The sequence below is a fragment of the Ranitomeya variabilis genome, chromosome 8, assembly GCF_051348905.1.
Source record: "Ranitomeya variabilis isolate aRanVar5 chromosome 8, aRanVar5.hap1, whole genome shotgun sequence".
Lineage (NCBI taxonomy): Eukaryota > Metazoa > Chordata > Amphibia > Anura > Dendrobatidae > Ranitomeya > Ranitomeya variabilis.
Genome location: NC_135239.1, coordinates 133,358,355 through 133,377,814, shown reverse-complemented (window position 1 = coordinate 133,377,814; position 19,460 = coordinate 133,358,355). Strand labels below are relative to the sequence as shown.

Sequence of the window (19,460 nt, the reverse complement as noted above, 5' to 3'; positions counted from 1 at the left end):
CGCACTCTCTATAGATTAGTAATGCAAAGTTTAGTGTCAATTTATTATATATATAAAAACTGGGAGCGTAACAGAATATTACAGCATATGCGATCTTAATACAACGTTTCGGCTCAGCCAGAGCCTTTGTCACGTAATCGCTGTGAAGAAAAAAGGAAATACGCAAAATACAATTAATAAAATAAAGAAATGCATATCAAAATGTCAAAAAAAATATCAAAATGTCAAAAAAACCAAAAAAACAGTAGATCGTCCTAGTCTCGAACAAGGAAACAAGATTTTTCTACCAACGGCAATATATACAGACATCAGTGGAAATGATAAATCAGGGATCAAAAGTCGGGATAAGGCACAAAAAATCCTGAGCATCCTGTGGGTAGGGATAGTATTGTGAGTATATAGTGCAAAAAATACAAGGTTTGCAGAGAAAGGTATGTACCGTGAAGTATGTATATAACATCACAAAATGAAAACATCACCCATTAAAACAACATGATGATCAAAGCAATCCCCATATACATCAAGAACCGTCGCATAGTAATTACCTTATTCCAGTTAAAAGGTAGTGTGCAGAGAGGGGAAAATCCCAGTGGTGAAATACAGACTCTGCAGGAAAAGGTGAGAATGGATTAGCTTCATGTCGAGTAAAGAAACGTGCCTATAGAAAAGGATAAGGTACCTATTGCAATTTTATCAGTTTGCCTGTGGAACCTTCCGTCCAGTAATGTGGACCTGTTAAGGTACCTTCACACTAAACGATATCGCTAGCGATCCGTGACGTTGCAGCGTCCTGGCTAGCGATATCGTTGAGTGTGACAGGCAGCAGCGATCAGGATCCCGCTGTGATATCGCTGGTCGTTGGTTAAAGTTCAGAACTTTATTTGGTCGTCAGATCGGCGTGTATCGTTGTGTTTGACAGCAAAAGCAACGATACCAGCGATGTTTTACAATGGTAACCAGGGTAAATATTGGGTTACTAAGCGCAGGGCCGCGCTTAGTAACCCGATGTTTACCCTGGTTACCAGTGTAAAATGTAAAAAAACAAACAGTACATACTCACATTCGCGTCCCCAGCCGTCCGCTTCCTGCACTGACTGAGCGCCGGCCGTAAAGTGAAAGCACAGCACAGCGGTGACGTCACCGCACTGCTGTTAGGGCCGGCACTCAGTCAGTGCAGGGAAGCGGACGCCGGGGGACGCGAATGTGAGTATGTACTGTTTGCTTTTTTACATTTTACACTGGTAACCAGGGTAAACATCAGGTTACTAAGCGCGGCCCTGCACTTAGCAACCCGATGTTTACTCTGGTTACCCGGGGACCTTGGCATCGTTGGTCGCTGGAGAGCGGTCTGTGTGACAGCTCTCCAGCGACCACACAGCAATGCTGCAGCGATCGGCATCGTTGTCTGTATCGCTGCAGCGTCGCTTAGTGTGAAGGTACCTTTAGGGTAAATGGTACGTTTGTCACTAGTCCCATTGTATAAATAAATATCCACCAGAGGTCTGAGGTGTTCCTAGGTAATTACCTGTGGTGTCTGAATGTACAGCGGCGCTCCCGCGCCTTGCTCCAGTACAGGATGTGCAGGGTCTGATGTGAGTCCGGTGTGAGTGGGTTTAATGGCCTCCGCACCGGAAATGGATGGTGCGGACCGGAAGTGACATATCGCTACTGTGTGGAGCTTCAGTGCGCTTGCGCAGCCTATGTTGTACCAACCAGTAACCATGTGCAGCATATATCTCTGATTAAGAAGGTGTACTGTTATGCATAAAGCTAGAATGGGGATTATAAACGGCCTGGGAACTAGGTAGTAGCCGCAATGTTATTACTAGAATCTACGGTGTGTCTAAACAATAAAGTAAAATAAAATGAAATAAATAAGGGAAAGGAGCAAAATAATGGGAATGAAATAAGGCTAGGGGGCTCGGGCAGCTCACCTAATGTCATAATGACTAGCTGGTCTAATGAACTTGCGTATTAGCGGGTCTGCAAAGTAATAGAGTGAAAGATGATTAATAAACGGATACACAAAGCTCATAATAACCAATCAATCTCCCTGTTGAGTCGCTTCGGAGTCAGGGTGTCTAGTTTGTATATCCAGTGGGTCTCACGTGACCTGAGGAGTTTGATATGATCGCCCCCTCTTCTGGGGTGGAGGACATGTTCGATTACTTGAAACTTAAGCTGGGCCACAGTGTGTCTGGATTTTGTAAAGTGATCAGGTAGAGGCAACCAATTTTTCCCGCACCTAATGGTGGACTTATGGCTGGCAAGACGGTCCTTGATGTGCTGCGTGGTTTCTCCCACGTAAAGGAGTCCACATGGGCATTTAATTAAATACACAACAAAGTTAGAATCACATGTGTGGAATCCACGTATGGGATAGGACTTGCCAGTTCTGGGGTGGGTTATGCTGTCGGATTTAATCACGTTGGAGCAGGCTGCACAATTAAGGCAAGGGAAGGTGCCATTACGTCGGGTACCCAGAAATTTCTGTGTAGTGGTAGGCCGTGCACTGCCTATGTCAGCTCTTACAAGCTTATCTCTGATGTTAGGGGGTCTCTTACTGCACATTAAAGCTGGTTCCTTGAAAGGAGGAATATTAGGGTATGCTTTTGCTAGGAGAGGCCAGTGTCTCCTGATGATAGAATGGATTTTAGGCATTAATGGATGGAAGACATGTACAAATAGAATCCTTTCTTGTGAATTGCTCGGAGGCCGAGGAGATGGAGGTGAAAGAGTACGTACTTTCTCCTCAGTGAGAAGTTTGGAAGGATAACATCTTGCCTGGAATTTGTGTGTCATGGTATCTAGTCTATCATTAAGTGTCCCGGGGTCAGAGACAATGCGGGCCACCCTATTAACCTTTGAATGTGGCAGGCTGTTTTTCATTGAGCGAGGATGGCAGCTGGTATAATGTAGAAGACTATTGCAGTCCGTAGGTTTACAGTAGATATCTGTGGAAAGGCATCCATCAGTGCCCTTAAGGACCCTGGTGTCCAGAAATGATACTGAATCAGTGTTATAGTGGATGGTGAATTGGAGCTCGGGGAAGATGGAATTCAAATGGGAGTGGAAGGACAATAATGTGTCAGACGTACCCGTCCAAATGAGGAAAATATCATCAATATAACGGTGATATCCCAGGACATTCTGTAAGAAAAGGTCGTTAGTGAATACATAGGTTGTCTCAAAATGGTTCATAAATGCATTAGCGTAAACAGGCTCGACGTTCAAATTCATTGCTGTGCCGCACTTCTGGATATAGAAAGTATCCTCATACAGGAAGTAGTTCTCGTAGAGCACTAAGATGGGTATGTCCAGGCAGAATTGGATAGCATCTCCTGACATAGAAGACTGACATAATAGATGTCTTGTAGTCTCAATGCCCTTTGTGTGTTGGATTGACGTATAGAGGCTATTAACATTGTAACGGGGTCTACTGTGCTGTAGTACCTCTTTAAGTACCACCCCGTGTTTCAGGAGGTCCACTCTGCTTTGGCTGGATTCTGAATGAAGGACGCTGGCTGGAATTGCTTGGTTACATGGGCGCATATAAAATCTCACTGCTTCTCCACGTATTTCCAGTCTGACCGCACTTTATTCACAGGACACAGAATATATAACACAGATACAGAGGACAGGCCAATAGAAAAGCAGCAGGCCAGACATACATTACAATAGCCGCAGGTGGCCAGAGCCTGCTGATATTTACTGTGGGAATTACAAAGGTGGGGGGAGGACAGAAGGGGGATATCTTGTCCCCTCTGCCCAGGGGCGCAGCCTGTATCTCACATGGAACCTATTATACATACATATAACGGCCCAAGATATGCTGGGTGCTGGGGGTTCTGTAACAAACATCAAGGGTAACAAGGGTACTGTTTGGTGGTACTGTGTGAAGTTGTTTGATTACCCTAAGGAAGTGTCCGGTATCCAGGAGAAAAGATCAGGTAGATTTAATCAGTGGTGTAAGGGACCCTCTCCAGAAAGATAGAAAGAGGAGACAGGATAGAGTCTGTCTAGGCCACAATCGGTCGGCCAGGGGGGTTTTGAAGTGATTTATGGATCTTAGGTAATACGTAGAAAACCGGTGTTACCAATTCCAGCCATCAACGTTTTTTATCCAAAGGTCGCAAGGGAGGACACTACCAAGGAGACCCACAAGGCGATCCAAGCGAAAGAATGACAACATGATCACAGGTGAGACCATGAACCTAGTGATCAATATATCGGACCATCTTCTTTCCCCTGCAGAGTTCTCAATACTACAAAAGGGACTTTCCTTCTGCCCTACACCAAGCTGGGATGTTTTCCAATTGAAAAAGGACTTGGAGCGGTTTTATCGGACAATCAGATTAAAAACTCACTTCGGTCTGAGCACAGATAACACTCGAACTCCAGCACCCCCCACGGAGGATAACAAAGTACCGGCGCTATCTATCACCACTCTTGGTCTCCGTAACCGGAGCAATTTCTGTCCTCCTCGGACCTATCATGTCACCGAAACCTTTATTTCTCTAGTGGACCAGGAGGTTAGTTCTCTCACACACCAGCAACGTCTCGGTTTTTTCCTCCTCACTCCAATCTTTCTCCCACAGAGAAACAAGCCCTGTCCTCTCTTCACACTAATAAATCTATTATGGTGAATCCAGCAGATAAAGGGGGAGCAATTGTAGTCATGAACCGTGCACAATACATGAGTGAAGTAAACCGCCAATTGTCTGATACTAATACCTATGGCACTATACCAAGGGACCCGGTTGCAACCATCAGTCGTAAAATTCAGAGTGTAATTGACACATATCTAACATGACATACTATTGATCAGAAAACAGCAACCTTCCTCATCAACACTCATCCCGTAACACCGGTTTTCTACGTATTACCTAAGATCCATAAATCACTCCAAAACCCCCCTGGCCGACCGATTGTGGCCTCGACAGACTCTATCCTGTCTCCTCTTTCTATCTTTCTGGAGAGGGTCCTTACACCACTGATTAAATCTACCCGATCTTTTCTCCTGGATACCGGACACTTCCTTAGGTATAATCAAACAACTTGACCAGTACCACCAAACAGTACCCTTGTTACCCTTGATGTTAATAGCCTCTAAACGTCAATCCAACACACAAAGGGCATTGAGGCTACAAGACATCTATTATGTCAGTCTTCTATGTCAGGAGATGCTATCCAATTCTGCCTGGACATACTCACCTTAGTGCTTTACGAGAACTACATCCTGTATGAGGATACTTTCTATATCCAGAAGTGCGGCACAGCAATGGGTTCGAATGTCGCGACTGCTTACGCTAATGCGGTTATGAACCATTTTGAGAGTACTAGATATGAAGATCACTGCACACGTACAAGTTGAAGGTATGCTTAAGGTGGAAATTTTATTTACAGTGGTTTTTTAGAAAAAGCGACTGGTAAGCGTTGACGTTTCGGCTAGTATATAGCCTTGGTCACAACGTCGCTGGAAAAGATACAAATATTTACAATTAGCTATGTATAATGATTGGTGTATATACATATATCAAGAAATGTGCATTTTAATATACAATATATACAATTGTGACATTCATGTACAGAGAAATGTCTCTGTGTGACCCTGTAGCGAGATGTCATGGAATACCATACGTAGATAAAGAAACAATAAGACATACGTATTAAGAGAGATACGTTTTCAGGAAATGCATATCGTGGTGTCTGTGCCAACACGTATGAACAAGGCAAAAAGGTGGCCTACCTAAAATATGAAGAGTCTATCTTGATTGGAAAATGGTGATATAGAGCAAGGAAATGTATCATCCTGTCAGAAAAAAATAAAAAGAGAGGGGCATGTATACGTGGATGTCCCAGAGGGGTCACCATGATGTATGAGACAATGTGAGGGGGTAATTGAAACCTACCCTGACAATTTGGTTGATTGTCATATATCGTAGGATATTCTTTGCCAATGGTTGGTAGGGATGAGGATGGCAAACCTGTGCCAGGGGCCTGTGGAAAGGTATGTTGGTAAAGATCACCCTGAGACAAATGGGAACAAATCATATGCTGTGTCCCATAGTGTATGGTAGGAGCCTACCCTGGTGGTATATATGGAGACTTATGTGTCCAATGATATGGCGTCCAGACCCCAGTGGGCGTAGTACTATAAGGCCCAGCGTTTGTCCGGTAGTGCCTGTGAAAGTTGATAATGTTATGGTAACGATCGTAAGGCATAATAGTATGAAAATAATGTGGGTATACTTATCTTTGGAGTTGTGACCTACATCCATAGGTGGCGCAGCGGTGTGAGGCTGACACTTCCGTGTCTAAGCTGAGACTGGCGCTGGGTGACTGTGCGCGCTTCTAATCATGTGGTGCTGCGAGGTCATGTGACCGGAAGTAGAGGAGACGCCGGCGCTTGCGCTGTACAGGCTGCATTAGTGTGTGGCCGGCAAAATTTGTGTGTTGTCATGGGGATCGAGTGGGGAAACCAGCGCCTGCGCAGTTGTGCTCTATTGTGGGCTGAGTTGAAACTGGAAGGGAAGAAGGGGCGGAGGGAAGCAGGGACAGAGATAGAAAGGGAGGGCAATATCTTGGATCTATTGTAATCGTGTGTAAAGTGAATACATCTATATATATTTTAAGTGAATACTGGTCATGTAAATTACAGGATAAGTTTGAGAATTATATTGTTATACAATTATGCTGTATTGGTATCCATGAATAATTTACAAACACATTTGTTGAAATCATATATATTATTGACAATAATTGCAACTAAGTAGGAGTCCAAACCATATGAGGAAAAAGGGAAAAGGGAAAAAAAACACAAAGGGACAAAGAGAGAAGAAGAAAACGGAAACTTAGATAGACTCTATATTGTGGTAGGGGATCTTACCAACTCCACCGGGGGGAATTGCCGAGTGGATGCGTGCGACTATTCAATGGGTCTAGGGAAAGAAATACATTATGTTAGCCAATCTATTTCTCGATTGAGACCCCTTGGGCTGAGTGTGTCCAACGTGTAGATCCAGTAAGTTTCACGCTGTTTTAATAGTTGGGTGTGGTTCCCACCCCGCCTTGGTCTGGGAACTTTTTCAAGAACTTGGAACCGTAATTGGGATATATTGTGCCTGGCTTCCTGGAAGTGTGCAGGTAGAGGTAGCCAGGTCTTGCCACATCTGATGGTGGATTTGTGGCTTGAGATACGATCTCTAATGGCCTGGATGGTTTCGCCTACATACAGTAAGCCACACGGACACTTGATGATATACACTACATAGTTGGATTCGCAGGTATGATAGTCCCTAATGGGGTAGGTTTTTCCTGTGCGTGGATGAATTACCTCACTCCCTTTGATGATATTAGAGCAGCACATACAACTTAAGCATGGAAATGTGCCCCTTCTTTTTTGTCCACTCAATGTGCGAGTTAGTGTTTGTTTACGAGATCCAATGTCGGCCCTAACCAATTTGTCTCTAATGTTTGGTGGTCTGCGTAGGCACATTAGGGGGGGATTTCTGAAGATCTCCACTTTGGGATAAGCTTTGGTAAGCAAGGGCCATTGTCTATGGATCAAGTTGTGAATTCTTTGCATGGAGGGGTGATGGCCGTGGACAAAAGGTAATCTCGATGGTTTCTGTGGTGGAATAGCTGCAGAATCTGTGTCTGACAGTATCTTAGTCATTTCCGTGTTCAGAAGTGTACATGGATATTGTCTGTCTTCGAATTTTTTGGACATTTCGCTCAGTCTGGTTTGTCTGACAGTGGGGCTAGATACGATTCTGGAGACTCTTTTAAATTGAGATCGGGGAAGGCTGTTTCTTGTGGATTTAGGGTGGCAGCTATTGTACAAAAGAAGGTTGTTACGATCGGTAGGTTTGCTGTAGATATCGGTGGTAAGGACACCTTGGGTATCTTTGCATATTTTGGTGTCCAGGAAGGTAATAGTTTCCATGTGATGTGAAATAGAAAACTTGAGTTCCGGTCTGACCCTGTTGATGGTATTGTAGAATGTGGTTAAAGAGGTGTGGTCACCCTGCCAAATACAGAAAATATCATCTATGTAACGGTACCATAGAAGGGCATGTTGTTGAAATAATGAGTTAGGGTAAATAAAGTCTTGTTCAAAGCGGTCCATGTATAGATTGGCGTACGCCGGGGCTACATTTGAGCCCATTGCGGTCCCGCACGTTTGGACGTAAAAGTCATCCTCAAAAAGGAAATAATTTTCCCTGAGTACCAGATTGAGTAATTCCAGACAGAGATCGTGGGAACGTGTGTCAATTTTGGCTTCAGTTAGTGTGAGGGAGACAGCCTCAATCCCCTTGTCATGTGAGATTGAGGTATATAGGCTACTAACATCTAAGGTGTATAAGATGCTGTTAGCTGGAACCGTGTTAATGTCTTGGATTTTTTTCAAAAAGTCGCTAGTGTCCAGGATGAAGGATTTAGTTTTGTGAGTATATGGCGTGAGCAATTTTTCTAGGTAGATGGATATGGGGTTGAGGATTGAATCGGTGGATGCTACAATGGGGCGTCCTGGTGGATTCTGCAGGTTTTTGTGGATTTTTGGGAGAATGTATAGTACTGGGGTTACTGGATGTTCATTTGTCAGGTATGTTTTGGTTTTGGCATCAATAGTTTTTAATTGTGAATGTTTAGTAAGAATGGCATCAATCTTTCTACGGATGTTATAGACAGGATCAGATTGGATTTTTTTATATGTGGTGGTGTCTGATAGCTGTCTTTTGACCTCAGCTGTGTATTGATTTTTGTTCATCACTACGACAGCCCCTCCCTTATCTGCGGGTTTGATGATAATGTTGCTGTTGTTTTTGAGTGAAAATAGTGCCTGTTTTTCTGGTGGTGTTAAATTGTGTCAGACTGGGAGAAGACCTACACGTTGGTCATGGATAGTCTCCTTAATGTCTTTATCCAAGAGATCAATGAAGGTCTCTACGGCATGGTTTGTCTTGGGAGGCATAAAATTGCTGGGATTTCTCAATCCCAGTTGGTCCAATGTGATTAGTGGCCCTCCGTCCCGATTAGGTAATATACCTAGTGTGTTACCAGTGAAGTATGGATTGACCTCAAAGTGTACTTTTAGTCTTATGCTGCGGTAGAAACTTTGTAGATCTTTTTCTAGCTGGAAGGAGTCCCATCTGGGGGTTGGGCAGAAAGATAGACCTTTGTTCAGTACCTTTAGTTCTAAAGGGGAAAGAGAGTAATCAGAAATGTTCACAACTAGGTTTGGACCCCTACCTGTGATCGAAGTGTCATCTGGCGTTCTCGATCTTTTCCTTCTCGACCTCCTACATGGCGTCCGCTTGGGCCTAAAAAAGCCGTTCTTGTGGTTGAGGCTCCGCCAGTGTCGCTTCCAGAGCCCGGGGAGGATCCCCCAGCCGGTGAGGAGTCCCCGGATGCTGTGTATCTTTCTGGGCGGCGTGATCTCGGATATTGTCTTCTGTGGGCTGTTTCCTCCCATCGATAGACTCTGTTGTTCAGGTAGTCCTCGGTGTCTCTTTGAAATTTGGTCCGTTTTCTTTCCTCGAGCGTTTTTTGATGTGTAGACAAAATGGAATCGACCTTACTTTTCAAGGTGTTGAATTCGGTGCTGGTAAGAGTAGAGGTGAGCTGCGTCTCGATGGTGACGATCTTTTCTTCTGTTTCTTTGATGGCTTCCTGTAAATATTCAATTGTTAGTAAGATGATATCAAATGAACATTTGTTAAGTATTTTTTGAAAGGTTGTGCAATATTGTGCGTTGTCTGAGAATAAGGTTGGTCGTAGGTTACAACGTAGACCCCGTGGTATCCTCCCTTGTCTGTGATATTCCCCAAGAGTGGCGCAATGTAGATCGTAGGCTATAAGTCTCTTTTTCTCCTTTTCCCAGTCTCTCGTTTTGATGTCTTTATTGGGTATACGTAGGAAGTCAGTTTTTGTTCTTATCTTAGATAGAATTGTAGATCCCGTGGCATCATCATACATGTAGGTCTCGGACGACATGAGTTCCGTCGGTGCAGATAACCAAAGAATTCGTAGATCAATGAAACTATGATGGCTCGCACACGACCAATTTGAAAGTGACGGTGCTAGTGAAAGGAGCAAAAAGTTCCGAATATACTAGATATGAAGATCACTGCACACGTACAAGTTGAAGGTATGCTTAAGGTGGAAATTTTATTTACAGTGGTTTTTTAGAAAAAGCGACTGGTAAGCGTTGACGTTTCGGCTAGTATATAGCCTTGGTCACAACGTCGCTGGAAAAGATACAAATATTTACAATTAGCTATGTATAATGATTGGTGTATATACATATATCAAGAAATGTGCATTTTAATATACAATATATACAATTGTGACATTCATGTACAGAGAAATGTCTCTGTGTGACCCTGTAGCGAGATGTCATGGAATACCATACGTAGATAAAGAAACAATAAGACATACGTATTAAGAGAGATAAGTTTTCAGGAAATGCATATCGTGGTGTCTGTGCCAACACGTATGAACAAGGCAAAAAGGTGGCCTACCTAAAATATGAAGAGTCTATCTTGATTGGAAAATGGTGATATAGAGCAAGGAAATGTATCATCCTGTCAGAAAAAAATAAAAAGAGAGGGGCATGTATACGTGGATGTCCCAGAGGGGTCACCATGATGTATGAGACAATGTGAGGGGGTAATTGAAACCTACCCTGACAATTTGGTTGATTGTCATATATCGTAGGATATTCTTTGCCAATGGTTGGTAGGGATGAGGATGGCAAACCTGTGCCAGGGGCCTGTGAAAAGGTATGTTGGTAAAGATCACCCTGAGACAAATGGGAACAAATCATATGCTGTGTCCCATAGTGTATGGTAGGAGCCTACCCTGGTGGTATATATGGAGACTTATGTGTCCAATGATATGGCGTCCAGACCCCAGTGGGCGTAGTACTATAAGGCCCAGCGTTTGTCCGGTAGTGCCTGTGAAAGTTGATAATGTTATGGTAACGATCGTAAGGCATAATAGTATGAAAATAATGTGGGTATACTTATCTTTGGAGTTGTGACCTACATCCATAGGTGGCGCAGCGGTGTGAGGCTGACACTTCCGTGTCTAAGCTGAGACTGGCGCTGGGTGACTGTGCGCGCTTCTAATCATGTGGTGCTGCGAGGTCATGTGACCGGAAGTAGAGGAGACGCCGGCGCTTGCGCTGTACAGGCTGCATTAGTGTGTGGCCGGCAAAATTTGTGTGTTGTCATGGGGATCGAGTGGGGAAACCAGCGCCTGCGCAGTTGTGCTCTATTGTGGGCTGAGTTGAAACTGGAAGGGAAGAAGGGGCGGAGGGAAGCAGGGACAGAGATAGAAAGGGAGGGCAATATCTTGGATCTATTGTAATCGTGTGTAAAGTGAATACATCTATATATATTTTAAGTGAATACTGGTCATGTAAATTACAGGATAAGTTTGAGAATTATATTGTTATACAATTATGCTGTATTGGTATCCATGAATAATTTACAAACACATTTGTTGAAATCATATATATTATTGACAATAATTGCAACTAAGTAGGAGTCCAAACCATATGAGGAAAAAGGGAAAAGGGAAAAAAAACACAAAGGGACAAAGAGAGAAGAAGAAAACGGAAACTTAGATAGACTCTATATTGTGGTAGGGGATCTTACCAACTCCACCGGGGGGAATTGCCGAGTGGATGCGTGCGACTATTCAATGGGTCTAGGGAAAGAAATACATTATGTTAGCCAATCTATTTCTCGATTGAGACCCCTTGGGCTGAGTGTGTCCAACGTGTAGATCCAGTAAGTTTCACGCTGTTTTAATAGTTGGGTGTGGTTCCCACCCCGCCTTGGTCTGGGAACTTTTTCAAGAACTTGGAACCGTAATTGGGATATATTGTGCCTGGCTTCCTGGAAGTGTGCAGGTAGAGGTAGCCAGGTCTTGCCACATCTGATGGTGGATTTGTGGCTTGAGATACGATCTCTAATGGCCTGGATGGTTTCGCCTACATACAGTAAGCCACACGGACACTTGATGATATACACTACATAGTTGGATTCGCAGGTATGATAGTCCCTAATGGGGTAGGTTTTTCCTGTGCGTGGATGAATTACCTCACTCCCTTTGATGATATTAGAGCAGCACATACAACTTAAGCATGGAAATGTGCCCCTTCTTTTTTGTCCACTCAATGTGCGAGTTAGTGTTTGTTTACGAGATCCAATGTCGGCCCTAACCAATTTGTCTCTAATGTTTGGTGGTCTGCGTAGGCACATTAGGGGGGGATTTCTGAAGATCTCCACTTTGGGATAAGCTTTGGTAAGCAAGGGCCATTGTCTATGGATCAAGTTGTGAATTCTTTGCATGGAGGGGTGATGGCCGTGGACAAAAGGTAATCTCGATGGTTTCTGTGGTGGAATAGCTGCAGAATCTGTGTCTGACAGTATCTTAGTCATTTCCGTGTTCAGAAGTGTACATGGATATTGTCTGTCTTCGAATTTTTTGGACATTTCGCTCAGTCTGGTTTGTCTGACAGTGGGGCTAGATACGATTCTGGAGACTCTTTTAAATTGAGATCGGGGAAGGCTGTTTCTTGTGGATTTAGGGTGGCAGCTATTGTACAAAAGAAGGTTGTTACGATCGGTAGGTTTGCTGTAGATATCGGTGGTAAGGACACCTTGGGTATCTTTGCATATTTTGGTGTCCAGGAAGGTAATAGTTTCCATGTGATGTGAAATAGAAAACTTGAGTTCCGGTCTGACCCTGTTGATGGTATTGTAGAATGTGGTTAAAGAGGTGTGGTCACCCTGCCAAATACAGAAAATATCATCTATGTAACGGTACCATAGAAGGGCATGTTGTTGAAATAATGAGTTAGGGTAAATAAAGTCTTGTTCAAAGCGGTCCATGTATAGATTGGCGTACGCCGGGGCTACATTTGAGCCCATTGCGGTCCCGCACGTTTGGACGTAAAAGTCATCCTCAAAAAGGAAATAATTTTCCCTGAGTACCAGATTGAGTAATTCCAGACAGAGATCGTGGGAACGTGTGTCAATTTTGGCTTCAGTTAGTGTGAGGGAGACAGCCTCAATCCCCTTGTCATGTGAGATTGAGGTATATAGGCTACTAACATCTAAGGTGTATAAGATGCTGTTAGCTGGAACCGTGTTAATGTCTTGGATTTTTTTCAAAAAGTCGCTAGTGTCCAGGATGAAGGATTTAGTTTTGTGAGTATATGGCGTGAGCAATTTTTCTAGGTAGATGGATATGGGGTTGAGGATTGAATCGGTGGATGCTACAATGGGGCGTCCTGGTGGATTCTGCAGGTTTTTGTGGATTTTTGGGAGAATGTATAGTACTGGGGTTACTGGATGTTCATTTGTCAGGTATGTTTTGGTTTTGGCATCAATAGTTTTTAATTGTGAATGTTTAGTAAGAATGGCATCAATCTTTCTACGGATGTTATAGACAGGATCAGATTGGATTTTTTTATATGTGGTGGTGTCTGATAGCTGTCTTTTGACCTCAGCTGTGTATTGATTTTTGTTCATCACTACGACAGCCCCTCCCTTATCTGCGGGTTTGATGATAATGTTGCTGTTGTTTTTGAGTGAAAATAGTGCCTGTTTTTCTGGTGGTGTTAAATTGTGTCAGACTGGGAGAAGACCTACACGTTGGTCATGGATAGTCTCCTTAATGTCTTTATCCAAGAGATCAATGAAGGTCTCTACGGCATGGTTTGTCTTGGGAGGCATAAAATTGCTGGGATTTCTCAATCCCAGTTGGTCCAATGTGATTAGTGGCCCTCCGTCCCGATTAGGTAATATACCTAGTGTGTTACCAGTGAAGTATGGATTGACCTCAAAGTGTACTTTTAGTCTTATGCTGCGGTAGAAACTTTGTAGATCTTTTTCTAGCTGGAAGGAGTCCCATCTGGGGGTTGGGCAGAAAGATAGACCTTTGTTCAGTACCTTTAGTTCTAAAGGGGAAAGAGAGTAATCAGAAATGTTCACAACTAGGTTTGGACCCCTACCTGTGATCGAAGTGTCATCTGGCGTTCTCGATCTTTTCCTTCTCGACCTCCTACATGGCGTCCGCTTGGGCCTAAAAAAGCCGTTCTTGTGGTTGAGGCTCCGCCAGTGTCGCTTCCAGAGCCCGGGGAGGATCCCCCAGCCGGTGAGGAGTCCCCGGATGCTGTGTATCTTTCTGGGCGGCGTGATCTCGGATATTGTCTTCTGTGGGCTGTTTCCTCCCATCGATAGACTCTGTTGTTCAGGTAGTCCTCGGTGTCTCTTTGAAATTTGGTCCGTTTTCTTTCCTCGAGCGTTTTTTGATGTGTAGACAAAATGGAATCGACCTTACTTTTCAAGGTGTTGAATTCGGTGCTGGTAAGAGTAGAGGTGAGCTGCGTCTCGATGGTGACGATCTTTTCTTCTGTTTCTTTGATGGCTTCCTGTAAATATTCAATTGTTAGTAAGATGATATCAAATGAACATTTGTTAAGTATTTTTTGAAAGGTTGTGCAATATTGTGCGTTGTCTGAGAATAAGGTTGGTCGTAGGTTACAACGTAGACCCCGTGGTATCCTCCCTTGTCTGTGATATTCCCCAAGAGTGGCGCAATGTAGATCGTAGGCTATAAGTCTCTTTTTCTCCTTTTCCCAGTCTCTCGTTTTGATGTCTTTATTGGGTATACGTAGGAAGTCAGTTTTTGTTCTTATCTTAGATAGAATTGTAGATCCCGTGGCATCATCATACATGTAGGTCTCGGACGACATGAGTTCCGTCGGTGCAGATAACCAAAGAATTCGTAGATCAATGAAACTATGATGGCTCGCACACGACCAATTTGAAAGTGACGGTGCTAGTGAAAGGAGCAAAAAGTTCCGAATATACTAGATATGAAGATCACTGCACACGTACAAGTTGAAGGTATGCTTAAGGTGGAAATTTTATTTACAGTGGTTTTTTAGAAAAAGCGACTGGTAAGCGTTGACGTTTCGGCTAGTATATAGCCTTGGTCACAACGTCGCTGGAAAAGATACAAATATTTACAATTAGCTATGTATAATGATTGGTGTATATACATATATCAAGAAATGTGCATTTTAATATACAATATATACAATTGTGACATTCATGTACAGAGAAATGTCTCTGTGTGACCCTGTAGCGAGATGTCATGGAATACCATACGTAGATAAAGAAACAATAAGACATACGTATTAAGAGAGATAAGTTTTCAGGAAATGCATATCGTGGTGTCTGTGCCAACACGTATGAACAAGGCAAAAAGGTGGCCTACCTAAAATATGAAGAGTCTATCTTGATTGGAAAATGGTGATATAGAGCAAGGAAATGTATCATCCTGTCAGAAAAAAATAAAAAGAGAGGGGCATGTATACGTGGATGTCCCAGAGGGGTCACCATGATGTATGAGACAATGTGAGGGGGTAATTGAAACCTACCCTGACAATTTGGTTGATTGTCATATATCGTAGGATATTCTTTGCCAATGGTTGGTAGGGATGAGGATGGCAAACCTGTGCCAGGGGCCTGTGAAAAGGTATGTTGGTAAAGATCACCCTGAGACAAATGGGAACAAATCATATGCTGTGTCCCATAGTGTATGGTAGGAGCCTACCCTGGTGGTATATATGGAGACTTATGTGTCCAATGATATGGCGTCCAGACCCCAGTGGGCGTAGTACTATAAGGCCCAGCGTTTGTCCGGTAGTGCCTGTGAAAGTTGATAATGTTATGGTAACGATCGTAAGGCATAATAGTATGAAAATAATGTGGGTATACTTATCTTTGGAGTTGTGACCTACATCCATAGGTGGCGCAGCGGTGTGAGGCTGACACTTCCGTGTCTAAGCTGAGACTGGCGCTGGGTGACTGTGCGCGCTTCTAATCATGTGGTGCTGCGAGGTCATGTGACCGGAAGTAGAGGAGACGCCGGCGCTTGCGCTGTACAGGCTGCATTAGTGTGTGGCCGGCAAAATTTGTGTGTTGTCATGGGGATCGAGTGGGGAAACCAGCGCCTGCGCAGTTGTGCTCTATTGTGGGCTGAGTTGAAACTGGAAGGGAAGAAGGGGCGGAGGGAAGCAGGGACAGAGATAGAAAGGGAGGGCAATATCTTGGATCTATTGTAATCGTGTGTAAAGTGAATACATCTATATATATTTTAAGTGAATACTGGTCATGTAAATTACAGGATAAGTTTGAGAATTATATTGTTATACAATTATGCTGTATTGGTATCCATGAATAATTTACAAACACATTTGTTGAAATCATATATATTATTGACAATAATTGCAACTAAGTAGGAGTCCAAACCATATGAGGAAAAAGGGAAAAGGGAAAAAAAACACAAAGGGACAAAGAGAGAAGAAGAAAACGGAAACTTAGATAGACTCTATATTGTGGTAGGGGATCTTACCAACTCCACCGGGGGGAATTGCCGAGTGGATGCGTGCGACTATTCAATGGGTCTAGGGAAAGAAATACATTATGTTAGCCAATCTATTTCTCGATTGAGACCCCTTGGGCTGAGTGTGTCCAACGTGTAGATCCAGTAAGTTTCACGCTGTTTTAATAGTTGGGTGTGGTTCCCACCCCGCCTTGGTCTGGGAACTTTTTCAAGAACTTGGAACCGTAATTGGGATATATTGTGCCTGGCTTCCTGGAAGTGTGCAGGTAGAGGTAGCCAGGTCTTGCCACATCTGATGGTGGATTTGTGGCTTGAGATACGATCTCTAATGGCCTGGATGGTTTCGCCTACATACAGTAAGCCACACGGACACTTGATGATATACACTACATAGTTGGATTCGCAGGTATGATAGTCCCTAATGGGGTAGGTTTTTCCTGTGCGTGGATGAATTACCTCACTCCCTTTGATGATATTAGAGCAGCACATACAACTTAAGCATGGAAATGTGCCCCTTCTTTTTTGTCCACTCAATGTGCGAGTTAGTGTTTGTTTACGAGATCCAATGTCGGCCCTAACCAATTTGTCTCTAATGTTTGGTGGTCTGCGTAGGCACATTAGGGGGGGATTTCTGAAGATCTCCACTTTGGGATAAGCTTTGGTAAGCAAGGGCCATTGTCTATGGATCAAGTTGTGAATTCTTTGCATGGAGGGGTGATGGCCGTGGACAAAAGGTAATCTCGATGGTTTCTGTGGTGGAATAGCTGCAGAATCTGTGTCTGACAGTATCTTAGTCATTTCCGTGTTCAGAAGTGTACATGGATATTGTCTGTCTTCGAATTTTTTGGACATTTCGCTCAGTCTGGTTTGTCTGACAGTGGGGCTAGATACGATTCTGGAGACTCTTTTAAATTGAGATCGGGGAAGGCTGTTTCTTGTGGATTTAGGGTGGCAGCTATTGTACAAAAGAAGGTTGTTACGATCGGTAGGTTTGCTGTAGATATCGGTGGTAAGGACACCTTGGGTATCTTTGCATATTTTGGTGTCCAGGAAGGTAATAGTTTCCATGTGATGTGAAATAGAAAACTTGAGTTCCGGTCTGACCCTGTTGATGGTATTGTAGAATGTGGTTAAAGAGGTGTGGTCACCCTGCCAAATACAGAAAATATCATCTATGTAACGGTACCATAGAAGGGCATGTTGTTGAAATAATGAGTTAGGGTAAATAAAGTCTTGTTCAAAGCGGTCCATGTATAGATTGGCGTACGCCGGGGCTACATTTGAGCCCATTGCGGTCCCGCACGTTTGGACGTAAAAGTCATCCTCAAAAAGGAAATAATTTTCCCTGAGTACCAGATTGAGTAATTCCAGACAGAGATCGTGGGAACGTGTGTCAATTTTGGCTTCAGTTAGTGTGAGGGAGACAGCCTCAATCCCCTTGTCATGTGAGATTGAGGTATATAGGCTACTAACATCTAAGGTGTATAAGATGCTGTTAGCTGGAACCGTGTTAATGTCTTGGATTTTTTTCAAAAAGTCGCTAGTGTCCAGGATGAAGGATTTAGTTTTGTGAGTATATGGCGTGAGCAATTTTTCTAGGTAGATGGATATGGGGTTGAGGATTGAATCGGTGGATGCTACAATGGGGCGTCCTGGTGGATTCTGCAGGTTTTTGTGGATTTTTGGGAGAATGTATAGTACTGGGGTTACTGGATGTTCATTTGTCAGGTATGTTTTGGTTTTGGCATCAATAGTTTTTAATTGTGAATGTTTAGTAAGAATGGCATCAATCTTTCTACGGATGTTATAGACAGGATCAGATTGGATTTTTTTATATGTGGTGGTGTCTGATAGCTGTCTTTTGACCTCAGCTGTGTATTGATTTTTGTTCATCACTACGACAGCCCCTCCCTTATCTGCGGGTTTGATGATAATGTTGCTGTTGTTTTTGAGTGAAAATAGTGCGTGTTTTTCTGGTGGTGTTAAATTGTGTCGGACTGGGAGAAGACCTACACGTTGGTCATGGATAGTCTCCTTAATGTCTTTATCCAAGAGATCAATGAAGGTCTCTACGGCATGGTTTGTCTTGGGAGGCATAAAATTGCTGGGATTTCTCAATCCCAGTTGGTCCAATGTGATTAGTGGCCCTCCGTCCCGATTAGGTAATATACCTAGTGTGTTACCAGTGAAGTATGGATTGACCTCAAAGTGTACTTTTAGTCTTATGCTGCGGTAGAAACTTTGTAGATCTTTTTCTAGCTGGAAGGAGTCCCATCTGGGGGTTGGGCAGAAAGATAGACCTTTGTTCAGTACCTTTAGTTCTAAAGGGGAAAGAGAGTAATCAGAAATGTTCACAACTAGGTTTGGACCCCTACCTGTGATCGAAGTGTCATCTGGCGTTCTCGATCTTTTCCTTCTCGACCTCCTACATGGCGTCCGCTTGGGCCTAAAAAAGCCGTTCTTGTGGTTGAGGCTCCGCCAGTGTCGCTTCCAGAGCCCGGGGAGGATCCCCCAGCCGGTGAGGAGTCCCCGGATGCTGTGTATCTTTCTGGGCGGCGTGATCTCGGATATTGTCTTCTGTGGGCTGTTTCCTCCCATCGATAGACTCTGTTGTTCAGGTAGTCCTCGGTGTCTCTTTGAAATTTGGTCCGTTTTCTTTCCTCGAGCGTTTTTTGATGTGTAGACAAAATGGAATCGACCTTACTTTTCAAGGTGTTGAATTCGGTGCTGGTAAGAGTAGAGGTGAGCTGCGTCTCGATGGTGACGATCTTTTCTTCTGTTTCTTTGATGGCTTTGATACCCCATTAGGGACTATCATACCTGCGAATCCAACTATGTAGTGTATATCATCAAGTGTCCGTGTGGCTTACTGTATGTAGGCGAAACCATCCAGGCCATTAGAGATCGTATCTCAAGCCACAAATCCACCATCAGATGTGGCAAGACCTGGCTACCTCTACCTGCACACTTCCAGGAAGCCAGGCACAATATATCCCAATTACGGTTCCAAGTTCTTGAAAAAGTTC

The 19,460-nt window shown here is 43.6% G+C and overlaps 3 long non-coding RNA genes across 3 annotated transcripts; all 3 read right to left on the bottom strand.

Annotated features, from left to right (window-relative positions):
* Positions 1-5,388: 5,388 nt before the first annotated feature.
* LOC143788380 (uncharacterized) lies at positions 5,389-9,789 on the bottom strand. Its single transcript, XR_013218615.1, has 3 exons — positions 9,256-9,789; positions 6,890-6,941; positions 5,389-5,476 (listed from the first exon to the last, which is right to left on the bottom strand). It is a non-coding gene; the product is annotated as an uncharacterized LOC143788380 (long non-coding RNA).
* A 376-nt stretch (positions 9,790-10,165) lies between these two features.
* Positions 10,166-14,566, bottom strand: LOC143788381 (uncharacterized). The gene is made up of 3 exons (XR_013218616.1): positions 14,033-14,566; positions 11,667-11,718; positions 10,166-10,253 (listed from the first exon to the last, which is right to left on the bottom strand). It is a non-coding gene; the product is annotated as an uncharacterized LOC143788381 (long non-coding RNA).
* A 376-nt stretch (positions 14,567-14,942) lies between these two features.
* On the bottom strand, positions 14,943-19,201 carry LOC143788464 (uncharacterized). Its single transcript, XR_013218639.1, has 3 exons — positions 18,810-19,201; positions 16,444-16,495; positions 14,943-15,030 (listed from the first exon to the last, which is right to left on the bottom strand). It is a non-coding gene; the product is annotated as an uncharacterized LOC143788464 (long non-coding RNA).
* Positions 19,202-19,460: the final 259 nt, after the last annotated feature.